This window comes from Neodiprion virginianus, chromosome 2 (genome assembly GCF_021901495.1).
Source record: "Neodiprion virginianus isolate iyNeoVirg1 chromosome 2, iyNeoVirg1.1, whole genome shotgun sequence".
Lineage (NCBI taxonomy): Eukaryota > Metazoa > Arthropoda > Insecta > Hymenoptera > Diprionidae > Neodiprion > Neodiprion virginianus.
In genome coordinates this window covers 15,665,383-15,681,741 of record NC_060878.1, presented here as the reverse complement: position 1 = coordinate 15,681,741, position 16,359 = coordinate 15,665,383, and the positions used below count along the sequence as shown (strand labels likewise).

At 37.9% G+C, this 16,359-nt stretch overlaps 1 protein-coding gene and 1 long non-coding RNA gene across 15 annotated transcripts in view; one reads left to right on the top strand and one right to left on the bottom strand.

The window, feature by feature from the left end:
• LOC124297845 (CUGBP Elav-like family member 2) overlaps positions 1 to 16,359 on the top strand; it is a 374,143-nt gene that overhangs the window by 317,148 nt on the left and 40,636 nt on the right. The gene's annotated exons all lie outside the window — the stretch shown is intronic.
• On the bottom strand, positions 3,053 to 5,505 carry LOC124297855 (uncharacterized). Of its 2 annotated transcripts, XR_006906667.1 has the most exons (3): positions 5,495 to 5,505; positions 3,572 to 3,622; positions 3,053 to 3,202 (listed from the first exon to the last, which is right to left on the bottom strand). It is a non-coding gene; the product is annotated as an uncharacterized LOC124297855 (long non-coding RNA). The 2 variants fall into 2 exon arrangements; XR_006906666.1 differs by lacking the exon at positions 5,495 to 5,505 and having other exon boundaries at positions 3,572 to 3,866.

Sequence of the window (16,359 nt, the reverse complement as noted above, 5' to 3'; positions counted from 1 at the left end):
TCTGAGCATATCGTTGTTGGGGTAACGTGTGTCGTGATGAACAGTGTTCGAGTCATCGGCTGAAGCCGACTATCAATGACGTCTGAACAAGACGTAAAAACATAAAACTTGTTGTATCAACGTCACAAATGCACGAAATTTCACATGCATTGAAAAGTTGATAGAAAAAATCAGCCATGCAGCTTTGAATGAGATGAGTCGAGTCCGATGAACCTGACCAAGGCTAGAAATGTTCAACTGAAAGCAAAAACAAGATTTGAAACTCCAAGAGACCTTGACAAGGGTGAAACAGTGAATGAAATGGCAAGTGAAGTTGATTACACAAGCATAAGTCTTACTATTGATGCAGTAAGGGTGGAAAAAAGATGGTCAAGACACTTCGGCAACATCTTAAGGAATGCCATGCTCAGCTCATTGTCAGCGATGTTCAGGGATAGTCGAGGATTCTATTGGATCTGAAGACGCGAATCTAACGCCGATCGAATTTTTCACCAGAGTTCCTACAACAAGTTCATCACACTGCATGGAAAGTCTTACAATAAAGCAGAACCTCTTTTCATCTAATTCCTCCTCACTGTGACCTTTATTTCGAATTTTATTGGGCTGCTGGAACCACTCTCATAGTTGATGAAAGAGACTTAGTAGGGCAGAACCTGAAAACTTTTTGCGGCAAGTCATAACGCTTATCGTTAGACGTCACATGACAACTCGGAGGTGCCAATGGTTAGCGATCCAACTAGGAATCGAGCCGTCTTCTTGAACAATATTGGCGTGGTATTAGTACTGAGTATTGTTGAAAGACCTGTCAAAGAGCTTAGAGGCCCCGGAAGTTCCGGTGATTCTTCGAAGAAGACGGATCGCCTCGGACCACGACAGTGTTAATGGTACCGAGCGATGAAGAAACTACCTCGTCATTTTATGTACAACGGTGGTTGTTCCCAATAGCTTGCAGTGTCAAGAAGTCGCTGAGTCAAGGATCTGCGAGATGTTGACGAAGGATCCTTGTCTTGAAAAGCAGGAATATTTTGGCCGTTGGATGACACGATGTTAAAAAGTGCAACCATTGCTTGGAACTCACACGTATGGTCTGGACGCAAAGAATGGAACCATTATAATTTTGTCGGTTGTACGCGGATCGAAAAGCGCTTTTCTGTACGTCGCACCAGTTCGTACGACCACAAACACTTCGTATAGGTTATGGATTCACAGAAAGTTAAGTAATCAGTGATTGCAACGAAACTCCTGGCAATGACTTTTGGGGTGGACGATAAAATTAGGAGGCACTTCACGCCAGGGCGACGTCTGTAACCCAGGGATGTACGAAGAGCACAGTTTTTTGGTCTATGATCTAAACCAGGACGCAGAGATGTGCAATCCGCTCTATGACTTGAAGTTATCGTTTCTGCAATACCCGAGACTCGAGGCTCGCATCTCGCATCCATACCGCACTTTTATTCGATCTATTATACTGTCATTCTTAATGTGCATATTGTCACTTTAATTGAGATTTATACGAATGAATGTTGTTCACTTCATGAACGAGAGCTTATATACGAAGTTCAGTTGCTCCAGTGTGTCTCAAATATTTGACACCGTGTTAACTTTTTCTGTTACAATGTTTCTGAAATGGTTTTCGAGCCCTGTAAAGTTTTTGTTTCTTCTACATTTCAAACCTTGCAGTGTTACGTCGTTTAAATATTTCTGAAATTTTTTAAGCCTTGCAAAGTTTTTTTTTTTCAACAGCTTCGATGCGTCAAACCTAGCAAAGTTACGTTGCTGTAATACTTCGGCAATATTTGAAAACTTGCAAAGTTGGAGTGCTGTAATGTTTGTTGCAACATTGCGTGCGACGCGGAATAATAAATAAATTTTTGGTCGAAATCTGGGATTGCTCGTTCAACAATATTTCTATCTGTACCCAAAGTCTTAATTGATCAACCTTTATGGAAATCTGATCAATTTCTGACATGTACAACTTGTGAAAAAACTGACGCCCAAGTATGGTAAACAAATATATCGTCGTGACTGCTTTATCTACTGTCCTAAATACGTGAGCTATAATTCAATTATTTTTGAAACAGCATGTAAAATTGTGATACGATCAGCTTTTCAAATAGATGTAAGTAAAAAGTTTATTTTACAAAAAAAAATTATGTCGTCGCTCGAAAGTTTGCAATGATAAATGAGGAAAGAATGTCTTCGTGAACAATTTGCGATCGATGCTCTAGATACGACCTTAGAACCAATGTAAAAATCCATCGTTCAGGTAAAATATGTCTCATTAAATGCCGAAAGTTCATCCTTTGTCACAAATCTGAATACCTGTTACGTTTGTGTAGCATTCTGATTTTTCAGTTTTTTTTTTTTTTTTTTTTTCAGCAAATGACAAAGATATGGTATAAAAAGTAATTGAACAATTTGGAATAACAATGTCAAAGACAACTGCACACTTGGTTCTTCTCAACGTTTCGAAAAAGACTCAAAATTTAAATCGTATCAAACTGCGATTGAACACTCGAAAAACATGTTTATAATTGTCTTATGATCATCGATATAAAAAAATTGAATTCTGAATTAATCGATCGAGTATCTGGCATCAAATCGACACGGATTTCAAGCCTACGACGACGGGTTTTTAACCTTCTTTTTATTTGACCCAGTACCTTCGATGCGTGCAAGGTCATTGTCCTCCGAGCTCTCTTCAACCGTGAAAACGGTAGACACTGACCGTTGCAGTCGACTTGCTCTTACTTTTGCAACGTGAAATACACGCGCGTTGTGCAATTTGTGCGGTTGTGCGAAGGCGGAAAATATCTACTTCTTATCACTGTATTTGTTTTGACGTTAGGTCAAGTTTCCAAAGTAGGTACAGTAAATTATGTCTAGAAAAACAAAGTAAAATTTTGCGCAATTAAGCATAACTAATTACTTACTGTGATGCGCGAAAGATACCGAACCTGTTTAAGGGGGGAGCCTGCTTTGGAGGCTTCAAAAAATCGGTTTTTTCGAGGATTTTTTTGGGAAGGAAAGAAATATCCGATTAAAACGAGACTTTCAGGGTTTATTGTTATGTATTTCAACAGTCTTCTCGAATTTTTTCATTAGGATACATGTCATATTATGCCTGGTACAAGCATTTCACCGAGGCGTCTCGAGTATGCATTTGTCGTGCGGCGGGAAAGGTGCAGGTCGCAATTTCCATCTGAAACAAAGAAACCAAAAAAATTTTTACTTCTCAATAGTATAGCTTCTAGTTAAACCAAGAAAATTCCACAAAAAGTGAAAAATTCAACAATTTTTCGCAAATTAAAAAAAAAATTCATTTTTCTTGGGAAAAGAATTCACTTTAGATTGTTTGAAAAGTGGGTTAATCTTAACTTTCTTAAGGTTTTTTAGGTTCGACTAGAAGAGAATTTCATCCCGAGTACAATGCAATTCGTCTCGTTTCGATAGGACGTTTAGTTTTTTCCCTATCTTTCCCGCCAATTAGGAAAAAGCGTAAAAATGAAAAACGGAGAAATCGTGCGTCAAAGTTTTCGTACATAAAAAATCGTAATTTTCTTGAACTTACCGCATTAATATGCTAATCAGCGATTCCTGGTCCATAGAGTAGCCCTTCAGACTCTTCAAAAAACTGGTTCAAAACTTGAAAAAACTGGTTCAGACTCTTCAAAAAACTGGTTGAAAACTTCAAAAAACCGCTCGTATACCTGCTCGACGCTTGCTCACTATTTCTTCTGCAACTCCGAAAATATTTCGAATTTGCGTCTGAAATTTTAGGGACACATTCTTGGATAGTTTGGGAAGACATTAATGCAAAAAAAAAAAAAAATAGATTTTTTGAAGCCTCTAAAGCAGGCTCCCCCCTTAATCCTTCTCTCCTTGGCCAAAAAAAAAAAGATTATTGCCGATAATTCATCAGCCTCGTGAGTGATCCGCACTTTGAGTTGATTGGTTAGACCGATGGATGCATTGTGCGGTTGTCGCAAAAAAAAAAAAAAAAAAATTTCCACACTATTGGCTTTTCCTCTAAAATAATTCGATTCCACTCGTCAATTTTTCTACTATTCAGAAGAGCGAAGTGCCTTTGACGAACACATCAAATACTCGGTAAAACGACGAATAACGTCGACGACTCGATTAACAAAATTGAAGCCTTTGTGTACAGAAATTCTTTGATCACCCTGCGCGAAGGCAGTTTCATGTTCACGGAACAAATATCTTTCATTTAACAATTGATCGGAACGAAGATATTTTATATCCCGAGAATCGAATGATAGCCGTTAATCGACCCGAAATTTCCCAATAACTGGGTCAGTTTCGGTTTGCATTACAGGTAAAGAAAAAATAGCGATACTTTTACCTTCCTGTGAAAACCGTTAGTATCGGACAAGAATAATCGATTGATCCATCAATCGATGTATCGGAAATGTAGTTCATTCTCCCTTCTTCGTGATTGGACAACGGAAAAAAAATTTGATTCCAAAAAAAAATAAAAAAGGAACGACAAAGAAATGTGTTTATAACTTTGAACGATTGTTTACAGAATTTGCCAGTTCTTATGACTAATTCATCGAGGTTAATCGGCGCGGCTTATGGCTTACGGCTTATGTAATCGAGGCGGTCGGTCTTCAATCCGTGGTTATAGCTATAACCAGCAGCTGCGGTAAATTTCAATACGCCAGCGATTAGGCGAGGGATGGGAGGGAGGTGACGTTATAACACGTGGTTCATAAATTCGCTGTGACGTAGGCAGGGCGTAGACTCAGAGCGGTTCGCCACGCCTGTTTGAAATCCGCTGATCTCTCTGCCCGCTTCATTTGTTCTTTAATTTATCAATGGGTAGAACGCCCGCGGTTCTCTAGGTGTTGATTCAATGAAATTTCACGGTACACCGGCCAGCCACGATGTACATAACGTATACGTGTATAGATGGATATTCACCATCTCTTCGATTTGTAGAGATTTGCGGGACTAGGATAGTCCGAACACAATTAATTCAAGAGGATTAATGAGTCGCGCTAATTATGTCGAATTTTTGTACCAAGAGATTTTTTTTCTCAACCCTATTCTATGTAATTCTATTTCTCACTTTCGCTTGAAAGTAATATTCAGCGATTTGAAAAACTCCCCCGATACAAGTTGTAATCGTAATACATCGAATTTTGTTGGTTTTTTTTTTATGCCGAAGCTACTGATCGCTGTTTTTCGGTCGCTCTTATAAGTCAATTCTAACCTCAACGTTTACTGTTTGACGATTTTTATATTCTCCACGAACAAACTATCACCAGAGTACAATAAATTATACCGGTCAACACGATTTTTGGGTTTGGTTTGTGCATGTGAAATTTTGGTTTCTTCTACGTTACAAATAAGGGAAAAAATTATTTTTCTGATCAAAGTTTGCTTTTGTAGAAACGAGAGCACATTTTTTGAATTTTCAAGAAAAATGACCGATTTTTATATTTTTTTTCATAATTGTATTTTAAATTACGATCGGAAAAGTTTTTGCGGAACATCAAAGTCTTTTTTATTCAAGAATTGTAATAAATAATTATAATATGCAATTTGCAATCGGGATAATCAAAATGCTACCATCTATTGCTCATAAAATGAATTAAAATCTTTAAAACGTACTTATCGACGTAAATTAGACAAAAGCAAACTTTAAAAGCTAAATTTGGATATTTAAATATTTTTCGATGTCTGGAATCAGAATTCAAGCATTAGAACCGAAACCCAAAGAAAAAAATTTTTTTTTGTCGATCTGTGTTTTTTATATTATTTTTGGTTAAACGACTTCGGTACGTCATTTGAGATCAGCGACTTCAAGTCGCTTTGTTTTAACTACAAAACCGAATTTAGTGAGTGAGCAATGAAAAGCAAACCCATCCAAACATACGATTTTATTTCTTATCAGAAATGCGAATGGAATGGTTAGTGTAGCCAGATTATTTTTTTCATCACGCTTCGTCGTACGATGGAGAAAATGGAATTGAAAATTCTAATTTACATCGAAATGAAACGAAACACCATTTTTTGTATAATATGGATTTTTCCGCTTTTAATCACCGATTCCTAACGTGCCCTAAAATTGTTTAAGAAGAAAGTAAAAGTCGTCATTTATTGCCGTTTAAAAAAAAAAAAAAAAAAAAAATGAAATCCGGCACTTACAGCTATATGTTTAGTTTGGATCTGCTCCAAAACAACCTTACATAACAACCGAGCAGTGTACGATCCTTTCTCAATTAATGTTTGAGATGTTTGATTTACTGTCATAAAGTTTTTTTTTGTTATTATTTCCGTTCGATTATAAATTCTTCACTATCCTGGTGGAAATTTTTCTCTCAGACCAGCGAAATTTGAAGCGAAAAACTTTTCTAGTCAACGATCATATTGTAGAGAGAAACCTCTTAGTGCTTTCCAAACTCGAAACGTACCTAGCGGTTAATATTTATACTCTTCGCCTATATCTGGCATCGTAAAACTCTTACGTTACAACCTCTGCATACACTAGTGTTGCCGTAAATGCGGCTCGAAACCTTCTGCCAAATGCAGTTTCGCTAATGTTCATCTTCAACCTTCTCGCGTATCGTTATCCACGGACGTAACTTTCAAAGCCCCATTCAAATCGGGATAATCATAACAATTGGATCCAGAAACTTGCGAGAAGTGTTCTATTTTGCAAGTTTGTAGGTACCAAATAATTGAGTCGGTATTCTCTTCGACATTATTCTATTCTCAAAAAAATTTCTCATGCACCGAATGGAGAAAACCCCCAAGCTTTTTAAATCTGTATCATTACTCGATGATTTGATAGTTTAAATGCTTTTGTAAAATTTTTTTTAAAACATGGTCAAGGAAATTGATCGAAAGTTGATAAATTTTTGTTATATTGAGGTTCATTGTTTACTATTCCCAAAACATTTTCAAGACCATAAATGCAAATCGCTGGAGATTCTCGCCACCGTTATTTGTTTTAGATTTGAGAACAGGTTTTTGATTGCAAGTTGAGGCGATGTCATGAAAACCGGAAGTCTGTTTTCAGTTTAAAATTGGCAGCTCTCCGGTCGATTTTTTTTCCAAGTCTCGTCGTCGACGAATTATGCGTGGGTAATTGCATCTTGAGTTAAGTTCGTTAATGTAGAAGCAATCTTGATGTAGTTGGTGGCATCTGCGACAGTGGAGCGATATTATTATTTGAAAATAGAGGCATTGGGATGATGGCCAATAACCTCGGCCAATGCGTAGTAATTCATTGCCTTTGAGAAATGTGCAGCGTGGAAAATTAAAAGCCGACGTTTTCTTACTGACCATCCGGCACAGGAGCGCGAAATGTTTTTACGCGAGAAACAGGATCTTTCAAGATTGTATGACACGTGTCAAAACGCACTCTGCCAGCAGTTCGAGAATTTTTTCGAACAACGGCTCCAAGCGCCTCGGAAACACGATCAAAAATACAAATTTGGTGAATTGAGTTTAGTTGATTTTACCATTTGTATTTAGATAATTACTTGCTAGTAAAACTACGAGATAAATTCTCAGTCAACATGACTGAAAAAGTTTGAGTAACTACATCAATTCAAAATATATTATAATCACTGAGAAAATTGACATTAATTTACATATCAAATAATAAACTATATAATTTTAGTTACATATTTCAATATCAACATTGTTGTTGTTGTAGAAGTTCTACCTCGGTTCTTCGTAGTAAAGATGTCGGAATATATTTGCTATGTTGATAGTCGATTTAAGTATGTCGAAAAATAATAAAGATTAGTAATTTCATTAGTGGGGATGAATGTAAAAAAACGTTTATGATGCGGAGTTTGAATCATTGCATCATTTGTTCGAATACTAGGTAATCCTACACTGACGACTATGACTGGTAGTCGAAATAATTAAACAGCATGTTTATAGTAGTTTTCACTACGTGTATTTAATGAACTAACCGGTACCAGAAGCATCGTCAATGTGGCAATATTTTTGTATCACTTCTCGTTTCTAAGCTAACGTTTTAACCAGACTTTAATTTAAATGAAAATATCAAGTCAACCCAGCTGAACATTTCTATTAATTTGAGTCGACTAGTTGGCATATTTTTCAACTCACAAAATTTCTATTCTACGAAACAGTTCATAACTATTTACAGGTTTCACTATGTAAAAAATGTAATTCTCCGTAGATTTTCAATAGAAACGGGAGTCTTGTGACTATCGCTAAAAAACTTATTATGTCACTAAACTTTCTAGCTAAATAGTTACTCGAAATGTGTATCATCACTTCACCGTTCAAATAGTTCGACATTGGTTGAACAATGTAGTGATTTCAAAATTTAGGTCAAAGGAACTACATTTTACAACAGTAAACTAAACAGGCAAACCAACGTAGCGAGCATCAAGAAATATGCTATCGACAATTAAAACCGCACTGAATAGTTGCTGGTATGAAAATTGCTTGTAATCCAGGTCACGTTTATTGTGCAAAAATAATGTAAACTTCCCAGTTACCGTATAATAATGGAGTGTGGAGAGTGAAACTCTTCGACTAGCCTTATTGTACTCGTAAATACGTTAAGAATCCTCGGGACGGACGCGAGGGCGTCACATGGGTGGATTTGATGCATGGTCCACAAGCCGCTAGTGAACGGCACAAGGTATCTTTGAGTAGTAGGTATAAGAAGCAACGTGTACTCCATCTCGTGTTGACTATTTATAGACGACGGTAACTATAACCTAGTAGTAGTTTGTTAAGCGGCGAGAGGAAGAAGCCGCCGGTTGGCTCGGCGAGAAATTTCGGTGGCTTTCGTCCAGCGACTGGAATTAGATATAGACACTGGTTACTCAACGACTGTATTCGTACACAACGGAACTTGACGCGAACTTTGTCACGTCGATGACTCGAGCGAAACTACCGTGAAGCCCGCCGATTTTTACGGTAACCAAAAACTCCACCTTGTCTAATTATTATCCACGATTTATCGCGATTTTCACGCACCGTTCAGGGAGACTCTCTTAAACCAGTCTCAGCTTGTCAACGAACAATGCTCTCAATCTTCGTCTATTTATACTTACTCCGACTGACTCATAGTTACAACGAGCTTGCTCTGCATCGCTCGACATCTTCGATGAGTAATTACGGCACACCAGTAACATTTACTATTTTTGTACTAGTCTTCTATATTTAGATCACTTTCTGATCAAAATTCAAATTTCTCGTCGGTATTGACAGATTTCTCTGGTCAATTCTAGACAAAGTTTTCCATTCGATTCCAACGAATTCTTTGCTAAACCGTTAATTTCAGGTACTGCAACGTCTCACAAAAATTTTGCCGTCAGATAGCGCTGCCCACTTGGCATTCTCGCAAAGAAAGAGAGTTGAACTAGTAACTAAACTCACTGGAGAAATTTTTTGCACGAAAGCCCGAATCATCGTAGTTAATAATTCAATAAGGGAAATTGATCCTGAATTTCTGGAACTCTTCTGTTTTCATAAACTTGGCACTTCAAAACATTAAAATATATGGTTCATATCTGCATAAGCATCGTATATTGTGTAACAAGTGTTAAGCTTGCAATATGAGTCGTAAGTACCATTCGAAGAAGAATATTGAAAATACGCGATGCGAAAAGATTGTTGCCTCCTTATCGTATACGATTCTTTATATAACAAGAGAGTGTTACGCGTTTTTTCACGAATCACGAAATTGAGGTTAGGGCCGCGTAATGTCAGGTTTGTTTGCGACAAGTCATGCGCGCTGTGCTTCGCGCATGCGCATTGATAAACTCGCTCTACCATCGTAGAAACGGGTACTTTGTGTACGGAAAATACGCGTAAAAAAACGCGTAAGAGATGCTTGCGTTATATAAATTAATTTGATATGCTAGTGTTCACGAAACATCCGCTATTTACTCGAGTGTCACGATGTCTCGTGTCCTCAACTGAAACAAATAGTTTCACACCTTGCCACTCTGACATAATTCAAGATCTCAATTTCAAAGTGTGCTTCGCATTTGTTTATTTGGAACAACTTTCCATTTCATTCGATTGACTGTCTCTATATGCCTCCGGTAATGAAGTTCGTTGCTCGAGATGCAAGTTCGAAATTCCATCCGGTCGAAGTTTGTAACGTTATTATAACGATGCGTCTTTAGAGGATGATCACCCGAAATTTAGAAAACCGTTAATAGTGCCTGAACAAACTCAGATTCTGCAAATTCAACTTCTTAAGTTATTCTACAGGTGCAAAATAGTAACTTTTGTATCAACGTTTCGATACGGTAACGTTACTAACTTCTGTCTCAAATATCATCTACCCCAAGTTCTGATCGATTTATTTTGACCAAAAACTCGCGTTCTCAGTGATATTGATTATAAGTGAATGCGACTTCTGGATGGCAATTTGATGATGTGAAATGTAGAAATTATGACAAAATCTTATATTCAACTATTAATTTGATCGATCGAAACTTCAAGTGCATGAACCGATAGGATTTAAAAAAAGTGATGGAGGGGGGGGGGGGGGGGTGGTGGGAGATGTTCGAGAACTAGATTTATTTGCAGATAAATACACGCGCATCTATCGAACCGCCTTAGGCTTACGGCCAGAGATAAACCGGCGTGGCTTAGACCTCAGATAAACAGTAAAGTCAGCGATGCGGCTTACCGATCCTTTGACGCGTCGACTAATCGGCCATTAAGTAATTACCCACTGCGCGTGTGCAGGCGTGTCGATGAGTAAGTCCTAGTCTGCCAAACTTCGACCCTACCAGTGCAAATACCGAATGGGATTCATGCTTGGGTCACCCTTCACTCAAAATTTCCCCTAATTATCGGGCTGAAATGCAGCGAGTAGAGTGCCTGTCTTCGCAATATGTTTTTTCGTATACGTACTTACAGGACTGATATTGAATGAATTGGAAAATTAAAAGAGAATTTATCCATTGAAAATATAACGAGTTAGCTGAGATGCTGCAAAATTATGTTGGGTTGTTTTTCAACTGCAAGTTCAACTAAAAAACAATTTTTTTTTTTTTCTTTTCTACTGTCAGACATAAAAAAAAAATTTTCTCGTGTGATATCTCGACTTGATTTCAAATTATTTTCCTTCAGTTATAGAACGGTAAACAATTACCACACGAAGTATTCGGTATACACACAATATACGTATGAGGTACTTGTTTCAACAGTTTAAAACGTTTCACTGCGTCGTTGCCACGATATGTGTCTCGGCGATGTATACAATATGCGAAGGAGTCAGACAGTTGACTCTTAATCATTTGCATCACAGTGAGTGATGGCATTCATTGTATGATAAATATTTCATTCGACACGACGTATAGAAATTGAAATTTTCTGAAGTCGAATCCTCAAAGCAGCTACTTAACCTATACGGTTGACAATTCTCATAAATTTCTTTTGCTTCTGTAATGTTTTTTGTCTTTTTTTTCTTTTTTTCATGTCATTTTATACAAATTTATAATACCCTAGTATTTTTTTTTCTTCCCTGAATTAAACATATCGGCATCTAGCACATCGGGGGTTGCCATCTAGTGGCAAAAATCAGTAACCAAGAAAATGATCGTATTTATTTTTGACCGTTCTTTTTTCCCTTCTGTCTTACCAGCAATCAGAAATTCCGTGTAGTAAAATAGAAGCTCAACAGCTTGCAGGAATTTTTCCGTACGTTAGTATTTTCGAAATGGATCACGATTTTAACCATCAGCTGTTTCTTCGACGCCATATGTCGTGCTTATGGACACCGTTTGTGAAACTTGAGTGAACCTTAGATGAAATGAACCTTGTAAACTTCTCTCTTGCACACCGAGGACAGAAGTCACAACGCGTTAAAGTCACGAACTGCAATTTGACGGGGTTTATATTGTAATTGACGGTATACTAGCCGCATTAACATGGCCCTCGGTGCCTTGATCTTTAACCCCGGAGAACGCACGTCACGTCCTGTTAATTGTCACCGAGCGTCGCTGGTCGCACAAGTTATTCCTCGTATACAAAACTAGGCGGTTGATGTAACGCGCGCTTGTAGAAATCAGGAATCGATTCTCTAACCTAACTTAACCGGACCAAACCAAACTCAAGCTGACTTAACCTATACGTCAAAGATTGATATAAAACTGACATGTTGGCTTTCAATCGAATTACTTTCGAAAATTTTTCGCCGTACAATAGAAGAAGCAGCTGATATAATGCGAAGACTTAAAAGCCACCGGGTGATCAATCAAGTTGTACCGGACGCCATTTTTTCATCCCGTGCTATCATCATTCTTTATTTTTTTCTTTTTCTTTTTTTTTTTTCTTGTGCCCTTCCTTCTCGGCACGCAGAAGCGGAAACACCGCATCAACCGGACTTTCTTTATTCGACGCATAAATGTACTCCTGTACACGCGGCGAATGATGCTGATAACGCATTCTTCGCATTTATACGCATCTTCGCGTTAAGTATTGCGTTGGTTGAAATATGTTATCATCCTCAAACAGCGTATAGAGAGCAATGAAAAAATAAGAAAGTATCGAAAATGAGATAAAAGCATATTTGATATACTTTTCTATGCGGGTAAATGACAATTTAAAAGCTGTTATCACCACTTCTCACAGCTTGGTATTCAAATTTGTATTTTGGCAAGTTTCTTTTTCTTCTTCTCATATATGGAAATTATTAATTATTATCACCCCGTGTTCACGAAACTAATTGAGATTTAACTCATATCTATGTGGAAGAATTTCGGCCTTTGTTGCACGTTATTTACTTCCGACATACCTAACACAGTGTTCATAAATAAATATATATAAATATATAAATATATATATATTTGAACTTATACAAAACGAAACACGCTATCGTCGGATAACGAAACTGAGTAGATTACTGGCTAATGCTTACCTATCTACCCGATAAATTGATTAAGCATCGACCATAAATACTACCGTCCACTGGAGTACATGGTACATGCGATACGAATGTAAGTACGGTAGCTACCGAAAGATTTTATAGATTGTACGAATCGTAGACAAGGTTAATTAAAAACATTCGTCTCTTTTACAAATCAAGGTAAGTATAAGATTAATCTTATGAATCACAAAATCCAATGAAATTCAGCGCAAAGTCTTCAAAGTTTTGTGAAATCTTATGAATTCTCTGTAATTGCTTAGCTCATGGCTTATACGAGGTCTCAATAATAATTCTCGTAAAAGCTAAACAATTATCTCAAAGTCTCGTCGAATCTTCGTAATATCTAATGAATTCAAAAGGTTTGAATAATTCCCGTGAATAATCTTATGAAATCTATCAAAGTTTCAGGAAATTCATTAAAGTAACACGAAATTTTATAAAGCTTCTAGAACTATCCGAAATTCTGTGAAATATTGTGATTCTTGACATTCAATAAAATTCAGTCAAGGCTTTGATGTCTCGCAGATTCTTCGAAGCCTTGTGACAATATCTCGGTACAGTCTAAATTCATTAGTAAAGATCTGCGAATCAGTGAAATTTTGTGAGATGAGTAGAATTCGATTGAACAAGTCCGATGTTGTATAAATAATAACTGAAACTCACTTTGAATAACAAAAGATGAATAAAAAATACTGCAAGAAAAAGGAATCAAACACGAGTGATAATTTTTCAGCACCCATCGCAGTTGACCGGATTCTTTTTCTCCGGCATTAACGAATTATAACGATCAACAGGAAAAGTTATGCCAGGTAAAAAGTAAACAGAACTCTATGTGCGCGTATCTGATTAGCAAAATGGACGATAAAACCTGCCGTGAAACCAGTCAAGTCGATTCTACTCTCCTTGGGCCAAAAAAAAATGTATGCTTCCTGTAGCAAACGATCATGGAGCGGACAACGCTGAAATTGTGACCCAAGCAACGTTCGCAGAAGACTCGCAAGGCTCCGTCTATGGACGGCAGTCGAGGCCCACCGGAAGGAACTCGACGCTTCGTGTTCCATACAAATGCGTTTATGACCGTTCCATCGGAAGAATCGTACGCCACCACTAGCCGCGGGTCCTTCTTTTTGGTAGACGCCAAATTCAGAGTCCATGTCGAGGAAAATTCCTCTGTTGATCAGTACAGAATGTTGAAATTCATATATAAACCGAAGTGGCAAGATTCTAGTAAATAAGGTTGAACAGACTGTTACGGTAGTATTTTTTCTTTCTCCGATTGACCGAGTAATATCACCTGATATCCGAGGTGTGACAAACAAATGGTGACAGCTTGTTTTCACCTTTTCGAATCGACGTCCAGTGAAGAACATGGAATGAAACGTGAATGCATTCCTCCAGTTCTTGGGCGTAGTCGGCATGACGATGAGTGCAATTACGAAAAGCATCGTAAGATGGAGGAGTGCCATATCAGTGATTACGCCCTCAGCATTCCAGTGTAATGAGACTCGTCTCTGTAATGAATACGGTACGCAAAATATCTCAGAGCCGCCATTGACTAGCTCAGAAAGACGAAGTGTGCTAAGGTGTACAATGCCATGCTGACAATGGGCAGAGAACACCTCACTATAAGTCATTAGTATGAGTCTCGCGATCTTTCCAGGATGTGACGTCATGTCGAGACTCTGCGGTCACTCTTTTCGAGGTATTCACTCAGGTGTAAGCCCGCCCAAGTTATTATTCCCTTTCTATATTCTTGGTTCTATCACTTATCGCGTTGTGTATTTTTGTCACATGCGTAACGAAACCAAAAGCCATGTTCAAAATTTTTTAAACGTTGTGACATGATCGATACATCGGTTTCGAAATCGTTTGCATCGTTTCGAAACAGTTGATATCGTGTCTCAGACGCATTGCACAATGTCAACGTTGTCTTACTCAGCTCACGTACGTCCGTGACATCAGCTTTCTCTGAGTCCCAGAGTATCGAAGAAGGCAACGTGCTAATGTCGCGTAGAATATCCGACGCGCTAAACTTCCTCTCTCAGTTTTCTCCTCAAATTGACCAGTGACTGATTTGTCGACATAACTTTAATCGCGAGACTGCTGATATCCGTTTGAATCGAAAACTGACTGACTACTTTCTCGTATTCTGCAGACTTGATCACCGCTACTGAATCATTTATTCCTCAATACCCGATCCGCCGGTGGAGACTTTCTCAGGATGCAATTAATTCGGATAATCGCTTCATTAATGCATCCAAACTTTGCTCTCTTGCACAATTAGTTGTTGTACAGGGGCATTAAGCTCTGGCCGGTAATCATTTCCTCCCCCGTTTTTCATTACACTTCGCAAAATCTTTGGAATTATTCTGTTCTTGCCGTTAGAATTACTTAATCGCATCCCACGCGATTATTTTCGCACAAAAATTACTCCAAATTTATCGCTTATGCTGAATAATTGCGCCGAACTTTGGATATAATTTGCAGCTGCTGTCTTTACTCATCTTGGCTTAGGGAAACCGCTACATGGGCTAATTATTTCCCAAACTAAAATACAGAGACTTCGGCGCAATATGGAGGGTGGAATAATCGAAAGCGGTGCCGCTGCGCCTCGTAAAATATATTTCTCTGCTTGCAGTGTTGTTGGGGTGTTGATGTACGTATCCATAGTTCGTTAATGCCGGCTGAATTTACCAACTAATATACCTAACGTCAGGAATTACGCTAACCAAGTTAATTCCGCTCCGCATTGTTCAAATTGGAGCAATAAAGGACCTTCTAAAATACCGCCAGCTATAAGCTAAAGTGGCGAGTCACAAATCATAGAGGAACTTGATAATAATTGTTGCACCGAAGATTATTTCCGTTGATACAAATACTGAAGAGCTTGAATCATTCAGTGGCGAATAGTTTGATTTGACTTCCGAAAGGTCGAAAACAGTGTTGAGTTTTAGGGGCGAAAATTACGGACAATTTTGATATAATTATAAGATACAAATTAACCAAGAAAACAAAATGAAGTACCAGTATTTTCCAAGTGCGTAGTGATCTTTGATTGCACAATGATCGTAAACTTTTCAATTACATGCATGAACGATATATTATTTGACATCTAAAGAGTCGACATAACCTACAAATTATTCTCACAAGTATAAGAAATCCAGTTTTCCCTTACTTCCTAATTTACGAGTATCAAACTTTGCGTAATGTCAATACTGAAATTTCGTTCAACGAAAACTGACTAAGATAATCTTGGTAACAACGATGCGAATCTGTTAGATCTGAACGAACTGATCTTCCAGCGTGTCTCAAACACGTTCTCGAGATCTTCAAAGTCAAAGACCTGCGGAGATGTGAGCCAGTTGAAATCGACGGGAATTCTTTCCGCGGACGAGACGAGAGAGGGAAAAATGGAGAATTAAGTTTACAGTACAAACAACGGACCA